The sequence below is a fragment of the Nicotiana tomentosiformis genome, chromosome 11 (assembly GCF_000390325.3).
Source record: "Nicotiana tomentosiformis chromosome 11, ASM39032v3, whole genome shotgun sequence".
In the NCBI taxonomy this organism is placed as follows: Eukaryota; Viridiplantae; Streptophyta; class Magnoliopsida; order Solanales; family Solanaceae; genus Nicotiana; species Nicotiana tomentosiformis.
The window spans coordinates 27,649,632-27,672,481 of record NC_090822.1 but is presented as its reverse complement, the minus strand read 5'-3'; the positions used below and the strand labels follow the sequence as shown (position 1 = coordinate 27,672,481).

The 22,850-nt window shown below is 37.5% G+C and overlaps 1 long non-coding RNA gene across 1 annotated transcript; it reads right to left on the bottom strand.

Annotated features, from left to right (window-relative positions):
• Positions 1–21,380: 21,380 nt before the first annotated feature.
• LOC117276679 (uncharacterized) lies at positions 21,381–22,604 on the bottom strand. Its single transcript, XR_004506947.2, has 2 exons — positions 22,560–22,604; positions 21,381–21,631 (listed from the first exon to the last, which is right to left on the bottom strand). It is a non-coding gene; the product is annotated as an uncharacterized lncRNA (long non-coding RNA).
• Between the last annotated feature and the right edge of the window lie 246 nt (positions 22,605–22,850).

Sequence of the window (22,850 nt, the reverse complement as noted above, 5' to 3'; positions counted from 1 at the left end):
AAGGAGGCTCGCCAGCGGTTTCTTCCTGAATGGGGAAATTTTGTACAAAAAAAAACCCAGATTTGAACTTGTTGAGATGCGTAGATGCCACAAAAGCTGAGCGGATCATGAGTGAAGTGCATTCGGGGGTATGCAGACCTCACATGAATGGATATGTTTTGGCGAAGAAGATTCTGCAGGCAGGGTATTATAGGCTTACAATGGAGCGAGATTGCTTCAGTTTTGTTCGCAAGTGTCACCAATGCTAGATTCATGGTGACCTGATTCACTCGCCACCTTCAGAGTTGCATCCCATGTCCTCTCCTTGGCCTTTCGTTGCTTGGGGAATGGATGTTATTGGGCCAATTGAGCCAAAGGCTTCAAATGGGCATCGATTCATTTTGGTTGAAATTGATTACTTCACCAAGTGGGTGGAGGCCGTCACTTTCAAAGCAGTCACCAAGAAAGCAGTAGAAGACTTTGTTTATTCCAACATCATATGCCGCTTTGGTATCCCAAATACCATTATCACTGACAATGTAGCTAATCTCAATAGTCATTTGATGAAGGAGATATGCGAGCAATTTAAAATTATGCATCGCCATTCTACCCCTTACCAGACAAAAGCCAATAGATCCGTTGAAGCAGCGAACAAGAACATCAAGAAGATTCTTAGGAAAATGATCCAACGTTCCAGACAATGGCATGAAAAGTTGCCTTTTGCTCTTTTGGGATACCGCACGACTGCTCGCATATCTGTTGATGCAACTCCATATCTTTTGGTATATGGAACGGAAGTTGTAATACCGGCTGAAGTCAAAATTCCCTCTCTTCGGATCATTGTGGAGTCGGAGATAGAAGATACAGAATGGGTAAAGACCCGATTAGAACAACTAATGTTGATTGACGAAAAATGGCTAGCAGCAGTGTGCTTTGGCCAGTTATACCAGCAAAGAATGGCACGCGCTTACAACAAGAAAGTGCGTCCAAGGCATTTCGAGGTAGGCCAACTTGTCCTAAAATGCGTTCTTCCACACTTGGTAGATGAAGAAGGACGGGTACCAGACATGACTATTAATGCAGATGCAGTCAAAAGATATTATGTCTGATATATACCAACTGTGGAACTTTCATGCATGATTTTCTTAGATCGAGATGACGAAGGTCACCATTGCTCGCTATTCCAAGCAAGTGTCACCCTTTTGTTACCCCTTTTAAGCTGTATTTTTCTTCCTTGTTTTCCATTTTTTGGAACCTGTGTACTCAAAAAAAAAAGAAGTCAAATAATAAATTTTTTGAGTCATTGAACTACGTCCGACCTGATTCCGAAAAGATACGTAGGCAGCCTTACCCTGGGTTCGGTCCCATCGCAACAAAAATCCATATTCCCAATACTCCAAAATTGGGCCAGAAGTTTTTTTTTTCCTTATGGTTTTCCCGTAGAAACAGTTCCAAAAGTTTTAATTCAGTTCAAGGTTCTTTTCACCTTTTCCTGTTAAGAATTTCTGATCGATCTTTGAGAATGCTTGAAGTCCCCATGCCAGGGGCATTGGCCAACCTTCCGCATGAAAGAAAAAAAAAAAAAGAAGAAATGAGAGAGTCTTATCGGTGAAATCTTGTATGAGTACTGTAAGGCGACAGTGAACAGAGAAATGCAAGAGTCTTATTGGTAAAAACCAGATGGGCACCATAAGGCAACAGTGATTATAGAAATGAGAGAGGTCAGCTAGCAAAAACCCGCAAAGGGCGCTACTAGCCGAATGAGGGTCTTCGATGCTCCGGCATGAGCACAACCAAGACAGTTCATTGAAGTCGGCACATATCTCCAGATAAGTCTCCTTATTTCTCTCCCCAAAAGGGGCACCTTTTATTTAGACACAATTCCTTTTCACTTCCAATTGCTCTTCTATTCTTTTTCATAATTTTTCTTAGATTCCCTTTCGGTCTAATCTTGCATCAAAAGCAAAGCAAAAATGGCTGTAAAACTGTCTACAGTTTTTTCGTAATACCGGGCACAATTTGGAGCATATACGGCATTGACGAAGGCAGGAATCCATTTGTGATCTTTTTTGATAAGGCGGACAAAGTGTCTCAAAGAAACTAAAAAGGTCGCCTAAGCAAGACTTGCTCTATGGGAAAAGTTTATAAGCACTACAGACAAAAACTAGTTCTGAGTGCAAGACAACTAAATTTGATTTTAAAGAAAAATTGCTTTGCCTTAGATACAAGGGTTAACGGTACCGTGGACATCCGTGTATGAAACAGCCAGGGGAGACGTCAGAAAGACAAAGTCTCCAGAAAATGATACAAAGTATTCGAGCATCTCGGTACCACTCTGATAGAATTAGTTCTTCGATAACAGGGTGTCCGTGAACTCAAACTCCTCAGTACATCAAGGCCACAAACCGACCACCATTTTAAAAACTCACAAATTTTCTTTGTTTGAAGCAAGAACAAAGCAGTGCAGAATGGCGGTTCTCAAAGGATGAATGTCACCAAATGTAAGATCCTTAAAATCTTCAGCATGCATCACTACTGTCCATACCTCTCATTTCCATAGCTTAATCCAGGTAAAACCTTTTCACCTAGGGGGATACTGCTCATAGTTCCGGGTAGAAGTACTCTTCGCTAAGGATGTTTTATGTAGCTTAACCCAGGTAGAACCTTTAAGCCTATGGGGATCCAGCTCATAGTTCCGGGTAAAAGTACTCTTCACTCAGGATGTTTTATGTAGCTTAACCCAAGTAGAACCATTTCGCCTAGGGGGATCTAGCTCATAGTTCCAGGTAGAAGTACTCTTCGCTCATGATGTTTTACTTAGCTTAACCCAGGTAGAACCATTTCACCTAGGGGAATCCAGCTCATAGTTCCGGGTAGAAAGTACTCTTCGCTCAGGATGTATTACGTAGCTTAACCCAGGTAGAACCTTTTTGCCTAGGGGGATCCAACTCATATTTCCGGGTAGAAGTACTCTTCGCTCAGGATGTTTTACGTAGCTTAACCCAGGTAGAACCTTTTCGCCTACGGGGATCCAGCTCACAGTTCCGGGTAGAAGTACTCTTCGCTCAGGATGTTTTACGTAGCTTAACCCAGGTAGAACCTTTTCGCCTAGGGAGATCCAGCTCACAGTTCCGGGTAGAACTACTCTTCGCTCAGGATGTTTTACATAGCTTAACTCAGGTAGAACCTTTTCGCCTAGGGGGATCCAGCTCACAGTTCCGGGTAGAAGTACTTTTCACTCAGGATGTTTTACGTAGCTTAACCCAGGTAGAACCTTTTCGCCTAGGGGGATCCAACTCATAGTTCCGGGTAGAAGTACTCTTCGCTCAGGTTGTTTTACGTAGCTTAACCCAGGTAGAACCTTTTCGCCTAGGGGGATCCAGCTCACAGTTCCGGGTAGAAGTACTCTTCACCTAGGCTGTTTTTTTTAGCTTAACCCAGGTAGAACTTTTTTGCCTAGGGGGATCCAGCTCATAGTTCCGGGTAGAAGTACTCTTCGCTCAGGTTGTTTTAAGTAGATTAATAAAGGTAGAATCTTTTCGCCTAGAGGGATCCAGCTCATAGTTCCAGGTAGAAGTACTCTTCGCTCAGGTTGTTTTACGTAGCTTAACCCAGGTAGAACCTTTTCGCCTAGGGTGATCCAGCTCACAGTTCCGGGTAGAAGTACTCTTCACCCAAGTTATTTTTCGTAGCTTAACCCAGGTAGAGCCTTTCCGCCTAGGGGGATCCAACTCACAGCTTCAGGTAGAAGTACTCTTCGCCCAGGTTATTTTTTGTAGCTTAACCCAGGTAGAACCTTTTCGCCTAGGGGGATCCAACTCACAATTCCGGGTAGAAGTACTCTTCGCCCAGGTTAGTTTTTGTAGCTTAACCCAGGTAGAACCTTTTCGCCTAGGGGGATCCAGCTCATATTTCTAGTTAGAAGTACTCTTCGCCCGGGTAGTTTTTCGTAGCTTAACCCTGGTAGAACCTTTTTGCCTAGGGGGATCTAGCTCATAATTCCGGGTAGAAGTACTCTTCGCCCAGGATATTTTACGTAGCTTAACCCGGGTGGAACCTTCTCGCCTAGGGGGATCCAACTCATAGTTCCGGATAGAAATACTCTTCGCTTAAGTTGTTTTACATAGCTCAACCCAGGTAGAGCTTTTTCGCCTAGGGGGATCCAACTCACAGTTCCGAGTAGAAGTACTCTTCGCCCAGGTTGTTTTTTGTAGCTTAACCCAAGTAGAACCATTTCGCCTAGCGGGATCCAGCTCATATTTCCGGCTAGAAGTACTCTTCGCCCAGGTAGTTTTTCGTAGCTTAACCCAGGTAGAACCTTTTTGCCTAGGGGGATCTAGCTCATAATTCTGGGTAGAAGTACTCTTCGGCCAGGATGTTTTACGTAGCTTAACCCGGGTAGAACATTTTCGCCTAGGGGGATCCAGCTCATAGTTCCGGGTAGAAATACTCTTCGCTCAAGTTGTTTTACGTAGTTTGACCCAGGTAGAACCTTTTCGCCTAAGGGGATCCAACTCGTATTTTCGAGTAGAAGTACTATTCGCCTAGGTTTGCTTTTCGTAGTTTAACCGAGGTAGAATCTTTTCGCCCAGGGGATTCAGCATTGTTTTTCAGTAATACAGTGGCCAACCCCTGGTTACATTTCCTTTTCAGCAATACAGTGTGCCAACCCCTGGTTACATTTCTTTTTGAGTAATACATGGCACCATCCCTTGGTTACATTTTCTTTTCAGTAATACAGGGTATCAACCCCTGGTTATATTTCCTTACCAGTATCATGGTACACCATTCCCTAGTTGTGTTTTCCGAAATAGGGTCACCACTTCCTAGTTTTCTTACCAGCATAGGGTACACCAATCCCTGATCTCCTTACCAGTATAGGGTACACCAATCCATTGCTGTGTTCTCCAACATAGGGTACACCACTCCCTAGTTGATTTGATTTTAAATGCACGATACACCACTCTCTGGTATCATTGCCAATATAAGGTATCCCATTCTCTGACCACATTTTTCCAACTTACACAAATCCTTAGTTGAGACTTTCTTTTGGGACAATAAAAAAAAATCATCATGACCTTTTCAGGGTACACCATTACTTTTTTTTTTATTATTTGCTTTCAATAAAGAAGTAGTTTAGAATTTTGTTACAATAATTCACGAAATATTTCTTAGTGAAAACTGGGGCAGAAAAATTTCGTTCGTTTGTTTGTTGTGATGTCTGAGCAGGTTTTACCTCGAGGCACAAGATTCGAGATGAACAAAAGAAGAAGTTTGAATCCAAAATAAAGAAAAGAAAAGAAAAAAAAAGTGAATCCAAATGCAGAAGCAGATGGAAATGATATGGACCGCTCAAAACATGACTGAAGTTACGAGCTTCACATTCCCGTTTTGCTCAGAAGAAGCCGTAGAAGAATGAACTAGCACCTACAGCTAGCAAGCATCAAGGTTCAAATCAGAGTCTTCATGAACAACCAGTCAAGACTTAAGATCAACATTTAGAAGACTTATAAATAGGAATCTTGTAACTTATAACTGATAGGCTTGTTTAGTTCCTTTAGATTTTGATGTAATAACAGGGCCACGGACCGGAACCTAGCTCGACTTTCGAACTCATCACTCCATCATTCTTCTTGAACTACACGCGATCTGATTTTATTATAACCCGTGATATGTAAGCTGTCCAAAACCAGGACTCGGTTGTACTTTTCTTTTATTTTCTTCCTCTTTTGAATAACGATATGGTCAAAACTTAGTCACACTGCTCACTTTATCTTTGCCTGAAAACTTTTAATGTTTCCAAGCAAAGAGGGGCATGCTGTGAGCACCTAATTTTTTATCGTGCTTCAATATTTTCCACTCCCATCTTCCCACGCGTGTCCCTACTCTTTGTCCCCCACATTTTGTCCCCACTCCACTTTCTCTTGTCCCCATGCTTGCCCTCATGCTTGTCCCCCCACATTTTGTCCCCTCTCTACTTTCCCTTGTCCCTCACTCACAACCCCCCACATATCCCTCCTTCAAAACACACACACACAGACGGAGACAGGGAAGAGGACAAGGAAAAGAGTGAAGAGAAAAATCGGGGCGCCCCTTTTTTTCTTCTTGTCCAAAGCCAAAACGCAGCAAGCTTTCTTCTTCTTCCTGATTTTTGACAAAACATGAACTCCCTCACTTGGCTTCAAGATATAACTATTTTACTACCCAAAAATCAGTTGTGTTCCACCATGAAAACCTGTCACTGAAGCTTCAAACACTATACCAAAACTTAATTAAAAACACACCCAAAAGAGAAGGGAAAAGAATGGCCTACCCCATCTCTTTCACCTTCAGCAGCCGATACACCCCCTCCCCCCCCTCTCCCCCAAAAAAAAAAAATAAGTGACCCAGCGACCCTCACGATTCTGACAACTCCATAGCCTCCTCCTCCATAGGATCTTCTTTCTCGCTCGTTTCCTTCTGTTTTGCCATATTTTTCGGCAAAACCAGCCGAGTAGCCAAACTCCGTCGAAGATCCGGCGAAGCTTCTAGGTTGTGGTTCAATTTTCCGGCGGAAGTTTCGGTTACTCGAAAGATTCGTTTTTCTTGCACTTTATCAATAGAGGTTCTTTTCTTTGTTTTCACTTTCTTCTATATCCATATTAGGCTCTTGCCAATGTTTAAATGAATGGTTTTGATTTTCTGATTTATTATTTATTTATTTTAGCATGAAGATGCTTTAATTTGCTCTAATAGTGATTAACTTGCTGTATTTGCTTAGAGTAAATCAGAAGTATTTAATTTAATACGTTTGGGATAGAACATGGCTCTATTAACTCACTTGGATTTTCTTAATATTGAAAGATTTAAAAGTTTCATTCTTTTCTTTCTTCTACTGTTTTGCTCGAATTACCATGCTTTATTAGCTTTCATCAAACCTTTTCAATTTGTGTTGCTTGAATGTTTGTGTTAGTAAGTTTTCATCACTTTATATGGTATACTATTTAATGTTCTGTTAACTTTAATCTTATAAATATTAATTGCTTAATTGGTAAAAGAATGTTATGGGCTATAAGGTGGGTCTTGAACCATAAGAAATTTGGGCCAGGTAATAGATCATGTTAGCTAGCCTATTTAATCCCCAATAATATCTTGTCCATAAATTTGGCATCACGTTAATCTCAAACTTAAAAAGAATTAATTCATGAACATCGTTAGTATACTTTAGGCGCGTATTAATTAATCAAATTATCGTGATTATGTACACGTTCGCGTGACTTAGTTATGATTTCCAAAAATTAAAATTGAAGTATGCGTTAGCGCAACTTTGAGCAAAACAATCTTAGTATAATAAAATATTATTAATTGTGTACACGTACGCGAGACATAATTTTGGCACAATAAACAAAACGGATTCACACAAGTGATTTGTTTCAAAGATAATTCCATATTTTAATAATTAAAAGCGGATAGATAAAACATGGAAACCAATAAATCAGAATTTATTCAAAATTAATTTAAGTCAAGTTTAAGTCAATAAAGCGACCGTGCTAGAACTACGAGACTCGATAATGCCTTACACCTTCTCCACGGTCAACAGAAATCCTTATCAAGACTTTGTTTTTGCAGACCAATAATAATAGAGTCAAACATTCCTTTGACTAGGGATTCAAATAAAAGGTGACTTGGAACACCTAAAAACTCAATTTCAAGTGGCGATTCTGTAAATAAAATAATTCCTACTCAAATTTGTCACTTTAATTGAAGAAACTCTTTAACCCACCATCCGTAACACACATTATTATTTTGGGGCATAAAAAAGGTGTGACAGTAGCTATCTTCCTTGAATAATAGGTCCACTATGGGCAGTTATTTAGACGTCCATTAGATTTGGAAGATTTATAATTGACGAGTTAATGTTGGATTCCGTAACTGCTGAATTAATGCTGACTCTCGGATTTGTCAAAAGTTGCTGGTCAGTTGGTCTTCTAATTTGGAGACTTTGAATAGTTGCTTTCTGGCACTTGAATGTTTTTCCGGAGATACCTTATTCAAATATTCCCAGACTCTTTGGACACTCCATCATTTTTTGGTGACTCCGGGTGATTACGTTTGGATTAACACCATTGGATCCCAATTTAGAGAACTTACAATTTACCTTCTTAGTTGATCATTCTGTTTGGCCTGGAGCTGACTAGGCAGAATTTGTCACGTGTTGATCATATATGTCCACGTGTCAACACCATTTTTTACCAATACAGAAAGTCTCGCGGGGCATAAGCCCCATTGCTCTGGGCATATGTATCGGCGTTGGGCGAGTTTTTGCTTTGGGATATTATTTAATTTTAAAAGGTTTAAAAACTTAAAAGCCAAAATAATTTTTATTCTTAGTGATAACTTTATTCTCTCTCTTCGTCTTCTATCGGATAAAGAAGAAAACGATCAATTTATAAACTACAACGCAAAGAAGCTATCATCCTTCATCACTTGCTCTGGTTTGACGCTTCTGATTGTAGTTTACTTTTTGCTTTTCTTTCTTTTCAAGTTCTTTTGCTCTTTCTGGTTAGTATATACATATCTACTCAATTATTTTTCAAATCCTGATTAGTTTTATTAGAAGAAGTAGTCTAGTTTAATTTTTTGTCAATTGTTGATTCTGGATAGCGTTTTTTGAGGAAATCGTTCTCTCTCTCTCTCTCTCTCTATATATATATATATATATATATATTTACTTATTTTATATTTTCTTAATTTTTTATAATTTTTATGTAATTTTACCTTTTTAAGTATTTATTTTAATTATATTAATTTGTAAAATAATAAGAATTAAAGAATCGTGGTGCTTGAGGCCTTACGCCCAGCTCCTTGAGGCTTATACCTCGTCCCGTATCAGGTAAAACTTCTCGTGCCCGCACCTTTTAAAATATTGATTGATGAAAACAAAAGGCTAAAATAGGCTAATTACATTTAACCCTTTCTTCTTGTTAGACATATACTCTATGCCTAGCTAGAAAAATATAGAATCTTGGACGACAAATTAAGTGATTCGATATAGGTTGGATTCCTTGTAGAGGAATGGGAAATAATACAAATCGACTTTCATTTCTCTTTTAATTTGGAAGTGATGGAGTGTGTGTGTGTGTTGGGGAGGGGTGGGGGGTGCAAGGAATATATAGATAGTCAGGCAGGCATTTTTATTTCGGCTTCAAAAAATATATTTTATGTATTACTTATGCTTATTTTTATTTAATCCTCCATTGTTCATAATACACTAGTCCAATTAATTTAGATTCATGCTTAGAAAACTCACTACGAAGGGTTTAATGCTTCCAACCAAAGAAGACTTTATTATTAGGGCTCAAATTCGAGATCGATGGTTAAAGGTAAAAGAATCTTTACTATTTCACGTGAATTTTTGCCCCTTTAGGGTCATACAACCATATTGACCTTCCAAATCTAGAAGAGCTAGAATTTGCAGAAGGCCTCTTCTAGGAAAGCAAAAACAAAAATGGTCTTGCTTAAGCTGGCATAATTTTGTAACCAAAAGGCAGAAGAGAATCAGGTTTTTGTCTATAAATGTGAAGTACTACTGTATTTTACTATTGAATTATGATAGTGTGCGAACTAAAATGTAAGTAGTATGTTTTTACAATTGTTCAATAATGTGTATTAATTCAAGTCGAGAACAGTAAATGTAGTTCCACTTGTTACTCACATTATAAACCATGCTAGCCAAGAAAACTCGTTCCCCATATCTTCCTAATAAGAGTAACCCCCGAATCTAGAGTCTTAACTCCGTTCGCTTCACTTTTAATTGATTTTTTAGTCTTTTTTTTGGGTGCATAATATTTAATTTTTTCAGATAACGAGAAGGAGTTATTTTTTTTTTAAAGTTGTCATTGAAATAAAGAGCCTAAGAGTATTTATTGTATTTTCAATGAACAAATTAAGGTTAATATGTGTGAAAACGGCCAAATAATCAATTAAAGTGGACCGAAAGGTAGGGGTGTCAATGGTTCGATTCGGACGGTTATTTTCTAAAATTATACCATATCAATTTTTTGGTTATTCTATTATGTATAACCAAAATTAGACTTTTCGAAATCGCCCCAATATGTCGGTTTCTCTTCGGTATCGGTACAGTTCAGTTAATTTTTGCTATTTTTTAAAATATCATATAAAAGTCACTAGTAGAAGTAGAATGCAATAACATAAGTATTTTTATAGGACTTAGCAATCTCTCTAGATATTTTTACTGTTTAAAGGGTGATAAATTAAGAAAATATGAAAGATGACCAGAGTATAGAATTATCAACTATTCTACAACGGCGTAAAAAAACTAAACAAAGATAAAAAAAAATATAAATCACGCGAGTGAAAAGATATTAACCAAGTTGGAACTCAAGAATAAAGTCTATAGAAGATTAAATATTCTAAAAGATAAATCTAAATCATATGAAAGGAAACATATTCAATACATTGTAGTTTGCTACAAATCGCTAGAATACCTTGTGTCTTGCTAGTGAATATATTGGAAATAATTTATTTTTAATACGAGTAGCATTATAGGTTCGGGAATTAGGATTTTGAGTTTAATTATTTGTTGGCATGTAACTATTTTCACAATTCTAAGGCCCGAGGAAAATTTTAATACATTGTTATTTTTAAACATAATATATAAATATATTTTTCACATATAAATTTATTCGGTACGGTTCAGTATTTTTTCGGTTAATTTTTATAAAATAAACAATTTACCCTAATTATCGGTACGGTTATAGATTTATATAAGAACCTACGATTTTATTAAAAAAAATCTAAAAATCGATTCGATACTGTATAATTCGATCGGTTTAGTCGATTTTTAAATATTCATTGACACCCCTACCGAAAGGAGTATCATTTTGCCATAATTAAGTAACAATATATTTATGAAAGACAAATATCTCGTATTCATTGATTTAATGTGTACGTCGCATCGCGAGGATAAATTTTTATCCTTTCGTGGATCCACCCCTACTTAAAATCTTTTTAAAGAGGGAGCAAAAGGAAATAGAAGCCTCTCTCTCTTCTCTCACAATCTTTTTTTCTCTCTCTCTTCGTCCTTCTCAAAGATATGATTCTATTCCCACTTTTTTCAAAATTCAAACATTCCTTCCACCAATGGCCATTCTTTTCTCCATCACTAATTGGGATACCGCGCCCCACACACGCACTCAAAGTCCTATTTTTGGGGCCAGGACAAGTTGCAGTAATCCATGATTGGAGGGTTTTGGATGACAATAATTGTGTATCAACTACTTTGTGAGGTCATCTGCGTTGGATGCGTAATGAGCACTTTCCTATTTGGGTATGTTACCCCAAAAATAGATCAATTTTAGACTAGACGGACTTTCTAAATTATTCCTCCATCGCATATTCCCCTCATTGATATTTCTTTATTATGAGAGTAAACATTTCTAGTGAAAGTTTTGAATTTAAAAAAGCATTAACATTTCAAGGAGTATAATTTTTTTTCCTCAATATTTATGATTTTATTTACATTATTCCTTTGTTTCTAAAAGTTAAGAGAATCAAATAAAAGTTGAATTAACCCTAACTATTTTTTATAAATTATTTTACTTTAAAACGGTAGTGTCTAAGTCAATTTGTACGTAACTTGACCATTTTATTGAATAAGTTCTACTTCCTTCCAGCGTATGTATAAGATAACGCTGCCCAGACTACGTCTTAAGTGGTTGGAGAGAAATTACCTAACTTTTTTTTTGTCTCTGTGTTTGTATTTAATTTGAACTCTAATTTATGATCTTCTATGATTTTCATTCATTTTATTAATTACAAAGAATTTATTTTGCTGATATTCAATGAACCTACCATATAATCTCTTATCAAAATGCCTATAAGGGTGGGACATAGCAATCGCTTTCATTTCCTAGCCTATATGTACTCACCTTGCTATAACATCATTTGGCATGTCAAGAAATGGCACACAAGTACTTTGAAATGTTTGGTTTATGAGATTTGCATAAAGATTAGAGAGTGAAGTTGCAGCCAAGAATGACTTGCCGGCAAATTTCAAAGCAAAATTGCGATGATTTTCGAATTCCGGCAAGTTGTTCTTGGCTACAGTTTGCTCTCTTCTTCTCATGTCAGCCTCTTTAGACCTATGTTTTTCTACTTATCGGGATGAATTTACAGCTTTGAATTACAAATAATATCATAATATCACCACCCAGTAAGAGTCTTATGATTTGATTTTCTGGTATAACTATATAGTATTCGAATTTACTGGCCAAGATAATCTAGATTTGCCGCACGTAAGTTCCCTATCAAGGATTTCTTCATTCTCAAGGCGCAAAACCGACATCTCTGATTAAGAATGGAGGGATTGCTTCCATCCTTCCACTCCTTTTACTTTATGTCCGTTTTTATATTATTATTATTATTATTATTATTATTTTGTGGGAAATTTCCAATATTATAGTCTCGTGTCTATGCAAGGAAAGTTCCATGAATGGGTTACATTTTTAAGGGAAGGAAAAGGTATAAACCAACCTGTGGAACTAGAAGTTCAAAACTATAAGGATAAGCAGATAATTTGGTTTTCCAGATTTTCTCGCTTACGTCATCGTTATAAGGTGAGGATGGTAGATGTGCACCATATTTGATAATGAGTAGTAGTGAGACTTAAACCCATAATTTTTATTCGTCCTCGTACCAACATTCATCTAAAAATTTAAACTATTAAATAGATGATGTCTTTAATATATATTTACTTATTTAATTACTCTATTTGTCCCAATTTATATGTCACACTTTACCTTTTAGTCTGTCCCAGAAAGAATGACATACTTTCTTAATTAGAAACTATTTAATTTATATTTTTTATTTTAACCTTAATGTGATAATTTATAGTCACACATATAGTCTATGACTCATTTAGACCACAACTTTTATGAATTTTCCTTTTTTTCTTAAATTTTATGCCGAATTAAATACTGCCACATAAATGTACACCTAGAGAGTATGTCTTTAGTGAGGAAGAATGATGGGAAAGAGAATAGATTTTTTACTCAAGAAAAATTAGAATGCATATCTTGCATCATCAAATACTATGGCTGTCCAACGGGACGGGACAAAATTAACGGGACGGGACGGGACAGGACGACATTTAGCCAGGACGGTGGTGGGACGGGACAAACGGGACGAAACGGTAGGCCCATCCCGTCCCGCTAACAAACAGGACGGGACGGAACGGGACGGGACAGAACGGGACGGGACGGACGGTAGGCCCATCCCGTCCCGCTAACAAATAAGATGGGACAGGACGGGACGGGATGGGTTCGCGGGCCTTAAGTGCCATTTTTAAAAAAATTATTTAAGCATTGAGTTTGACAACGGATATTCTTTTGGCAATGACTAAGTTTTTAAAGTTTGCAACATCTAGTTTTTTGACTTATTCAATAAATTTAAAAATTAAACAAAAATTAGGAAACTAAGTAAAGAATTATAAAATATTAAAATAAAAGACTTGTAATAAAATATTCTAGCAATTATAAATATATAATAGAGTTATAATTTATTTAATATAATTTCAATCCATTAAGTAACTAAGTAAGAGTGTAAGAGAATTCATAAAATAAATTCAACGCTTAATCTCACATACAAATATAATTCTTTTGAATAACACCTAATCTATGCAGCCACCTTCTAGGAAGGGTTCTGTTTGAACTTTGAACTAGGCCTCTTAGTAGCCAATAAAAAATTATCATACTAATATTTGTAAGCTCCTATATAACTTCGTTGTAACTTATCTATAATTGCTCTCGGACATTGTTCTGGAATTGACTATGTTGATTGATGTTCCATGAGTTCCATGCCGTCATCGCTCCCAGTGCTAAGTATCTCATTGTATTCTTCTTCTTCCCTAGTGGTTAATTTTTCAAAACCAAGATTTCTTCTTTCTGAATTAATCCAATCTCTGAATAATACAGAAATCTCTAGGCTGTCCTCCGCTAATGAATGTCTATGATCTCCGATTTAAAATCTTGCCGCGCTAAAAGCACTCTCCGATGCTACTGATGATGCTTGAATAGCAAGGATATCTCGGGTCATTATGGAAAGTGTTGGAAAAGCCTTGCCACGCTCCCTCCACCATGCCAAAAGTTGTTCATTGCCTTCTTCGTCTTTAATACTTTCCAATCCTTGATTAAGATAAGAATCAAGTTCATCATCAATAGAGGACTCAATACCTGTTATATCATCCATATCTTCCCATAGAACTTCTACTCTAGACTTAGAAGTAGAAGGAGCAGTTTCACCACCTGTTGTTTTCATAGATTTATATTTATCAAACATTGATCTAACATAAGAATATATGTTTGCTTGGCATTCTTCGAGAGATGGTTGTTCATTTTCTTGAATTGCTAAATTCTCATAAATTTTACGAACAAGTCCCTTTGCACCTCTTAATTTTAAAGATGGGTTAAGTATAGTAGAAATTAAATAAACTTGGGGAATAGAAAAAAATACTTTTTAAATTTTGCAATCATTTCATTAATGGTCGGTGCATAAGTTGGATTAGTTTTATACTTACCAAATACAACAGAAATTCCATAAATATACCATAATATTTGTGTAATAGTAGGATAATATATATCAGAAAATTATTTTATATCATAATAAAATTTTTCTAAAAATTTAGTAAGCTCTTTGATCTGATCCCAATCAGAATCAACAATTTGATCAGCGGGGATACCATTATGCATATTAAATCCTTTTGTATATGCACCCGATAATCATAAGCAACTTTAAGCATTTCATAAGTAGAATTCCACCTAGTATAAATATCTTTTGGAACTTTTCTATATGGAAGGTTAGCACTAGCACATTGTTGAGCAAATTCACGAATTCTACTCGCTTTATTAGCCCGAAAAATATAGCCGCAAGCATATTGTACTTTACTACAAGCATCAGAAAATAAATTAATACCATCTTTTACAATCAAGTTAAAAATATGGCATGCACATCTAACATGAAAAATTGCCGGATTAATTGGACAAAATCTAGTTCTTAAGCTAGTTGCTGCAATTGTGTTAGCAGAAGCATTATCTAAGGTGATAGTTAAAACTTTATCAATGAGTCCATAAAAATCAAGTATTTGTAGAACAATAGTTGCAACATATGCTCCAGTGTGTTTTGAATCAACAAATTTATAACCAATAATACGTTTTTGCATGTTCAAGTGATGATCAACCCAATGACATGTAATAATTAAATAATCACAACCATAAGGACTACGACCTATATCAGATGTGATAGACACTTTACAATCTAAGTGAAAAAATACACAATGAATATACTGAAGATATTCGGTTTGAAATTTAAAAACATCATTTCTAACTGTAGTCTTAGGAAAACCTTGAAAAGAAGGATTATAAGTTTCTTGTATATAATGAACAAAAGAAGGGTGAGAAGGAAAAGTAAAAGGTAAGCCACATACAACTATCATTTTTGCTAAGTTCTCACGATCTCTATCTTTGTTATATGGGCGTAAAATCGTACCAGAAGCAGGGTCAAGCTGTTGTTGTAAAAAATTAGAACCCCCGCCAGATATACTAGGAGTGCTAGTACAAGTGTAAGGATCCGGTATTTGCCCGACTTCTATTTTAGCTTGTATCCATAAAGCTTTGTGGTCCCTACCTAAATGCCTAGATAAACCCCCCGTCCCACCACTTTTGGTGTGCACAAATCGTTGCTTACATATTTCACATGTAGCACGTTGATTAACTTTTTCATGTTTAAAAAATTTCCATACAAGTGATGTTTTGAGACGTTCACCCTTAGGCTTACCCCTTACAGGAGGTACAGGGGGTAAAGCTCCAGATCGAGATTGACTCTGAGTTGGAGCTTGTGTTGCGGGACTAGTGGGTGTTTCATCTAATTCTTCTTCCTCATTTTCTTCATCCTCATTTTCTTCGTCCTCAATAAAAATATCCTTGCCAAATTGTCTTTGTAAAGTTTCATGATCTAGTTGTTCTCCGAAATTAATATTATAACATGCGGGGGTTGGAAAAATGAAGTTTCATCAACATGAGTCATTTCATCTATATGTTTTCTAATTATAGGAGAAGGGCTAGGATTAGGACTAGGATTAGGATTACTACTACTTTCACCTTTACTACTTTTTTTACTAATTTTTTTAAATACGCCAAATATATTTTTAGGTGCCATAATTTAAATACGAAATTATATTTAAAAAGTTAACACAAAAATTAAAAACACAAATGAAATACAAAAATAGAACACGTAAAGTAAACACAAAAATTAAGCACTAAAATAATGCGCAAAAAATATATATTAAAATTAGGAGATGGAACGAGTGCACCGTGATTAAATATTGAAACTTGAAGAAATTGCCCAAACTATTGCTCCAAATACTTGATAAATTAATTTGAAACTTGAAAGTTACTCCAAATATTTGTCCAAATACTTGAAACATATCACTTGATTGCGAGAAAATTGAGAGAATAATATAGATAGAATGAAAGGGATTTGAGAGAGAATAATTTATTTTTGTGGGAAGAAATGAAGAAGGATTGGGGTATTTATAGTAGAAAATAGGGTCAAAGTATAATTTAATAAACTTAGGGATTATATTAAAAGTTTGGGGGTGGGGGGTGTTTTGGTGGGAGTGGGGGCCAAATATGGCCGTTTTTGGCCGTTGGGAACGGCTATTTTTGCAATTATAGCCGTTGCCCAACGGCTATAATTATAAAAAAAAAAAGGGACGCGGGACGGGACGGGACAGGTGGGATGGGACGGACGGGACGGGCGGAACGGGACAGACGGGATGGGCGGGACGAGACGAAACGGGATAAAATGGGACGGGATAAATGGGACGAAATGGCCATCCCGTCTCATCCCGTCTCCCGTTTAATATGGGGCCATCCCGTTTAAAATTAAATGGGACGGGACGGGACGGGACGTCCCGTCCCGTTGGACAGCCATACCAAATACACAAATAGGAACGTTATCAGCAGAATTAGTAAGTTCTGTTGGCGCATAATGAGGAAAACAAGTATAGTTATTCAAATTTATAATGAAGTTCAAAACACCCACTTGAGATAGATCACTTTGCGGCGCATAATTATGGTGCATGCTTTTGTACTTTTGGTGAATATATGAACTAGAAAAAATCACATCCTACATCCTACTAATAAAAGTTTCCACTTGTGGAACACAAGTTGATGTTTGTATTTTATTCTAATGCTAGTCATGATCAGCTTCAATCTAGCAATTTTCACCTTTTCGATCTACAAAGTTTGCCCAGAAAGTTAATTGAAACATTAAAAATTGGAACATATTAGATCATTTTGAGGGGATTCATGCTAACTATTATCTGATTAAAGAATATATAAGGGGTGTCGTCCAACACCACTTTATTAAAAAGAATTCACACACACATTTTAAAAAATAAAAATGCATTGTAAAAATCAATTAGGAACTTGCAATGCTTCTAGAGTTCTCCTTATAACACTCTAAAGTTCTTTGAAATATCTTGAATGTTAAGTGGTGGATGCTGATTCTAATTAACACCACCCTATCCCAAGCTTTTTGGTTTGGCTTGATTGTAACGTGATGACCTTAGCGAAGTGCCATGTCAAACTGATGATTAATTAGTCCAAATATTACACTGTGATATTTTTATCTCTATTTGGTATCATATAATGTCAAAGTGAAGATAAACTGATTTTTCTTCGTACTAGTAGGGAAATATGAGAATTATATGGGTGCAATATGGGTGCCCGACACTGAGATGGAAGGCAATTAAAACTATTAAGCTAAAAAAGTGAGGATACGCGTATAAATACAAGATAGTCTAGAAAGTATAGTGCATCTTACACTGTTGTGTGAAAATAAAAAAGGAGTTTGAAAAGAGCTAGGGTTCTTATATGCTAGCCAACAACTAATTGGAATTCAACTCAAGATATTCTAGGCTAGGTACTATCTCTGTGTAAGCTTTTTTAAAAAGGAATCTTTATGAAAATAGTCGGCTTGATTCATTATTTAATATTTTTAGTAAGTATATATAAATTATACTCGGTTATATGGAGTCGAGTATTGGCCAGTCAAGAAATCTCATGATCAGAAGTTGAAAGTAGCAGAAATAAGGATGTTAAGATGGATGTGTGGGCATACCAAGAGAGATAAGATTAGGAACGAGTATATTAAGGGCAAGGTGGGCGTGGATCCTATAGAAGATAAGTTGCGGGAATCGAGTGTGAGATGGTCGGGCATGTGAAGAGGAGAGACCCTGATGCCCCGATTAAGAGGTGCGAGAGGTTGACCATGACGGATCAGAGGAGGGGTAGAGAGAGGCCTAAGAAGTACTGGGGTGAGGTGATTAGGCAGGACATAGCGCTACTTCAGCTTACCGAGGACATGACCCTCGATAGGAGAGTGTGGAGGTCAAGGATTAGGGTTGTGGGTTGACATGCAGTCTAGACTTTCGTCTAGGCATCCCATGTCACGACCCAAAACTCAACCTGTCGTGATGGCGCCTATCATGGTACTAGGCAAGCCTACAACTCAGACATTACCAACACTTTTAAATTTTTAACATATTCTAAAACAAGTTTAAATAAGTGTCACGACCCAAACATCCTTCTGAACCACGTCGTGACGGCACCTCGTCTCTACGACTAGGTAAGCCTAACAATTCACAGAAAATACCAATATCGAAAGAAAACAAGTTTGACTTTTAACTGCAATAGATACTGAATAAATCAAAAGAACGATATCACTCGGCATGTACAATAACCAAACTCTACTTGCACAGCCTTTCCAAAACCCGGAATGTCATGAGTCACAAGATATAAAAGTAAATACCATCTCTATACACCGAAGTGTAGCAAAAACAAATAGAGAAGAAGTGTTTGACACGAGAAAGAATAGAAGGGGACTCTGAGGTCTGCAGATATGGCAGATATACCTTGAAGTCTCTAACAGCTGCCTCGAACTCACGGATACTGCGGCTGATAACGAGCACCTGAATCTGCACACAAAATATGTGCAGAAGAGTAGCATGAGTACACCACAATCGGTACCCAGTAAGTACCGAGCCTAATCTCGGTCGAGTAGTGACGAGGTCAGGTCAGGCCCACTGGTTTATAATAATAAAAACAGGAGAATAAGCAGTATAATAAGAGACTAAAGTTCAACAAAGGAAAGCACAGTGAAATAACATAACAGTGCACAGAATTAAGCGACAGGGGATCTCCCGAGATACCGTCTCGTAGTCCCAAAAGTAAATATGCAGGGAGATCTCTTGAGATACCGCCTCGTAGTCTCAAAGTAAATGTGCAGGGAGAACTCTCGAGGTACTGCCTCGTAGTCTCAAAGTAAATGTGCAGGGGGATCTCCCGGGATGCCGTCCCGTAGTCCCAAAAGTAAATATGCAGAGGGGTCTCTCGGGATACCGTCCCGTAGTCCCAAAATAAATATACAGCACAATCAATTACAAACGACAAGTACAGCAAAAGAATCTACAGTCTAGACTAAGTACAAGTCGGGAAAGAAGCAGGAATTCAATAGGCATGCTGCAAAGAGTTCAATTAAGCAAATAAGGTATGTAGACATGTTATTCTAAGCTAACAGGGTAACTACACATGCTAGTATATTCAATTAAAGGTGTAAACATGGAATTTCTCAGTAAAAATCAGGTTTTTCAACAAATAGCCCGTGTACGCACTCGTGACCTCGCATACACGGTGCTCACATAGTTAAATCAGTACCAAATCCTAAGGGAATTTCCCCCCACACAAGGTTAGGCAAGCCACTTACCTCAAATCAAGCTAAATCAGTCGGTAGCAATGCTCTTCCCACGAATATCCGACTCCGAATACTCCAAATCTAGCCAAAATCAATTACATACCACAAATATAGCCATAAGAAACTAATCTAGTCAATGAAATCTAAGCTAAAGCGAGAAATTAGAAAATCGCCCCAAAAAGCTTTCCCGGGCCCACATCTCGGAATCGATTAAAAGTCACAAAATATAAACACCCATTCACTCCGGAGTCCAACCATATAAAAATTACTCAAATCCGACCATGAATCCCTTTTCAAAACTCGAAATCTTAGTTGAAGAACTTCTTCCAATTTTTCTCAAATTTCAACCCCAAAATCCGAAATTAAAGATGAAATTGATGATAGATTAGTGGGATATAACCAAAATAGAGTGTAGAATCATTACCCAATCGATGCCTCTAAAAATTCGCCAAAATCCCGTCCAAATCCGAGCTCCCAAACTCAAGTTTTGATAAAAATAGCCAAATCCTCGTTTTTGAAATATTTAATAGTGCCCAGTGATTACTTAATCGCGATCGCGGAAATAGCCTCGCGATCGCGAAGAACAACTTTACTGCCCCAGAAATTAAGTCTACGCGAACATGTAAAATACCACATGAACGCGATGCTCTGACTCTCATACTTACATGATCGCAAACAACCCTACGCGTTCGCGAAGAACAACACTTGAATTCCACTACTGCTTTACTTCCTCTTTGCGAACGCGGCCTAGCCCACGCGTTCGCGATGCACAACCTGACCAACCTACACGATCACGTCTCCATATTCGCGAACGCGAAGAACAACTTCAGCTGGCCTCTCCGATGCCTTACGCGATCGCGAGACCTTTCTCGCGAACGCAATGAAGAAATGTCTACAACAAAAATACCAGAAATCTGCTATCTTCTTTTATAAGTTCAAAAGGTCCGTTAACTATTCGAAATCAACCCGAGGCCACCGGGACCTCAACCAAACATACCAACAAGTCCTAAAATACCATATGAACTTAGTCGAGTCCTCAAACCACATCAAACAACGCTAAAAATACGAATCATTCTCCTATTCAAACTTAAAGAGCTTGAAACTTCCAAATTCGATAACCGATGCCGAAACCTATCAAACCACGTCCGATTTACCCCAAATTTTGCACACAAGTCATAATCAACCTTACGAACCTACTCCAACTTCTGGAATCGGAATCCGACCCCGATATCAAAAAGTCCGCTACTGGTCAAAATCTCCAAAACTTCGACTTTCGCCATTTCAAGCCTAAATGAGCTACAGACCTCCAAAACACAATCCGGACACACCCCTAACTCCAAAATCACCTAACAGAGCTAACAATACCGACGGAACTCCATTTCGGAGTCGTCTTCACATAGTTCCGACTACGGTCCAAATCCTAAGGCTTAATCTTCCGTTTAGGGACTAAGTATCCCAAAACACTCCAAAAACCAAAACGAAATCTCCCGGAAAGTCACAATAGTAGAAAAAGATATGGGAGAAGCTGTTAATAGGGTATCGGGGCTATAACTCTCGAAACGACGGTCGCGTCGTTACAATAAGTAAACTCTCATAAAACTGGATAAAATGTCATAACTAAATACAGAAATTTTCGAAAACCAGGGTATCACTGAGTACATGAGCATCTATATAATGACATAGTCCGATACACTATCTAGAAAGTAGAACTGAATAAATAAAACAGAAAGATAGGGGGAGGAGAGTCAAGGTCCGCGGACACCATAACAGCTACCTCGATGATCTCCGAACAGGTAAAAACTCCACGATCAACAACCATTGTGCCCGAAAATGCCTGGATCTGCACATGAGGTGCACGGTGTAGTGTGAGTACAACCAACTCAATAAGTATCGCAATTAAGCAAGGCAATGTAAGAGAATCTTAAATTATTTAGGATACTAGTTGATTCAGTGTGATTCTGTCCCTTTAGACCAACACAATATAATATTTAAAGCTAACTCATAAGGCTTCGTGAGAAGAATATCCGTGTGTGCACGTGCAATGTTTTCTCAAAATACCCCACTCAACAATATTATGGCATGTAGAGGAAAAAACAAGTATATCAGATAAATGATCAAGGAAATACAAGTTCCACATACCGCACGGACAACTCACGTGCTAACAATAGAACCTATATGGACAACTCACATGCGACACAGACAACTCACGTGTAAATAATATCAATATATGGATCCGCACAGACAACTTACGTGCTACATGGACAACTCACGTGCCAATAATATCAATACATGGATCAGCACGGACAACTCACGTGCCAATAATTTAATCCGCCTGGCATAGCCGCATGCCCCAGTCCAACAATATCATATAGAAGTAATAAAACAAGTATACATGTATATAATGAATGAAATAAGATTCTCATATTCCCGGACTCATGTAAATAATATGCTAAAGTGTAGGCATGTGCATAGTGTGCTATTGTAGCTCAAACTAACAATTTCATCAATGAAAAGCATTTATTAAGCTCGCTCAGGGGTTAAACTTCTAAGTAGCCTCATCAGGTCTCAACTAGATCACATAAACTGTTACGAAAAAGCTTAACAGTCATTTTTGGGCTTATAAGAGCCTGAGCACAACCCAAACATGAATATATAATCCTGGTGCCCGCACATGGGATCATCCCCACGTATGTGCGCAATCAAAAGACGTGGTTATCACAACAATTCAGGAAACTGGTGCTTCAACCGAGTTTAAATACGATACTTACCTCAAACCGAGCAAATCTCAACTCCAACTAGCCCTTGCCTCGCGAATCAGCTTCTGAATGCCTCAAATCTAGCCACAAACAATTCGATACAATCAACATGAGCTAAAGGAATCAATTCCATATGAAATTACTAAGTTCTTAATCAAAAGTCAAAAAGTCGACCCCGGGCCCATGTCTCGGAATCCGATAAAAGATACAAAATTCGAAAGCCCATTCAACTACGAGTTCAACCATACCAAATTTACCAAAATCTAATACCAAATAATCAATCAAATCCCCAAATTATACTCT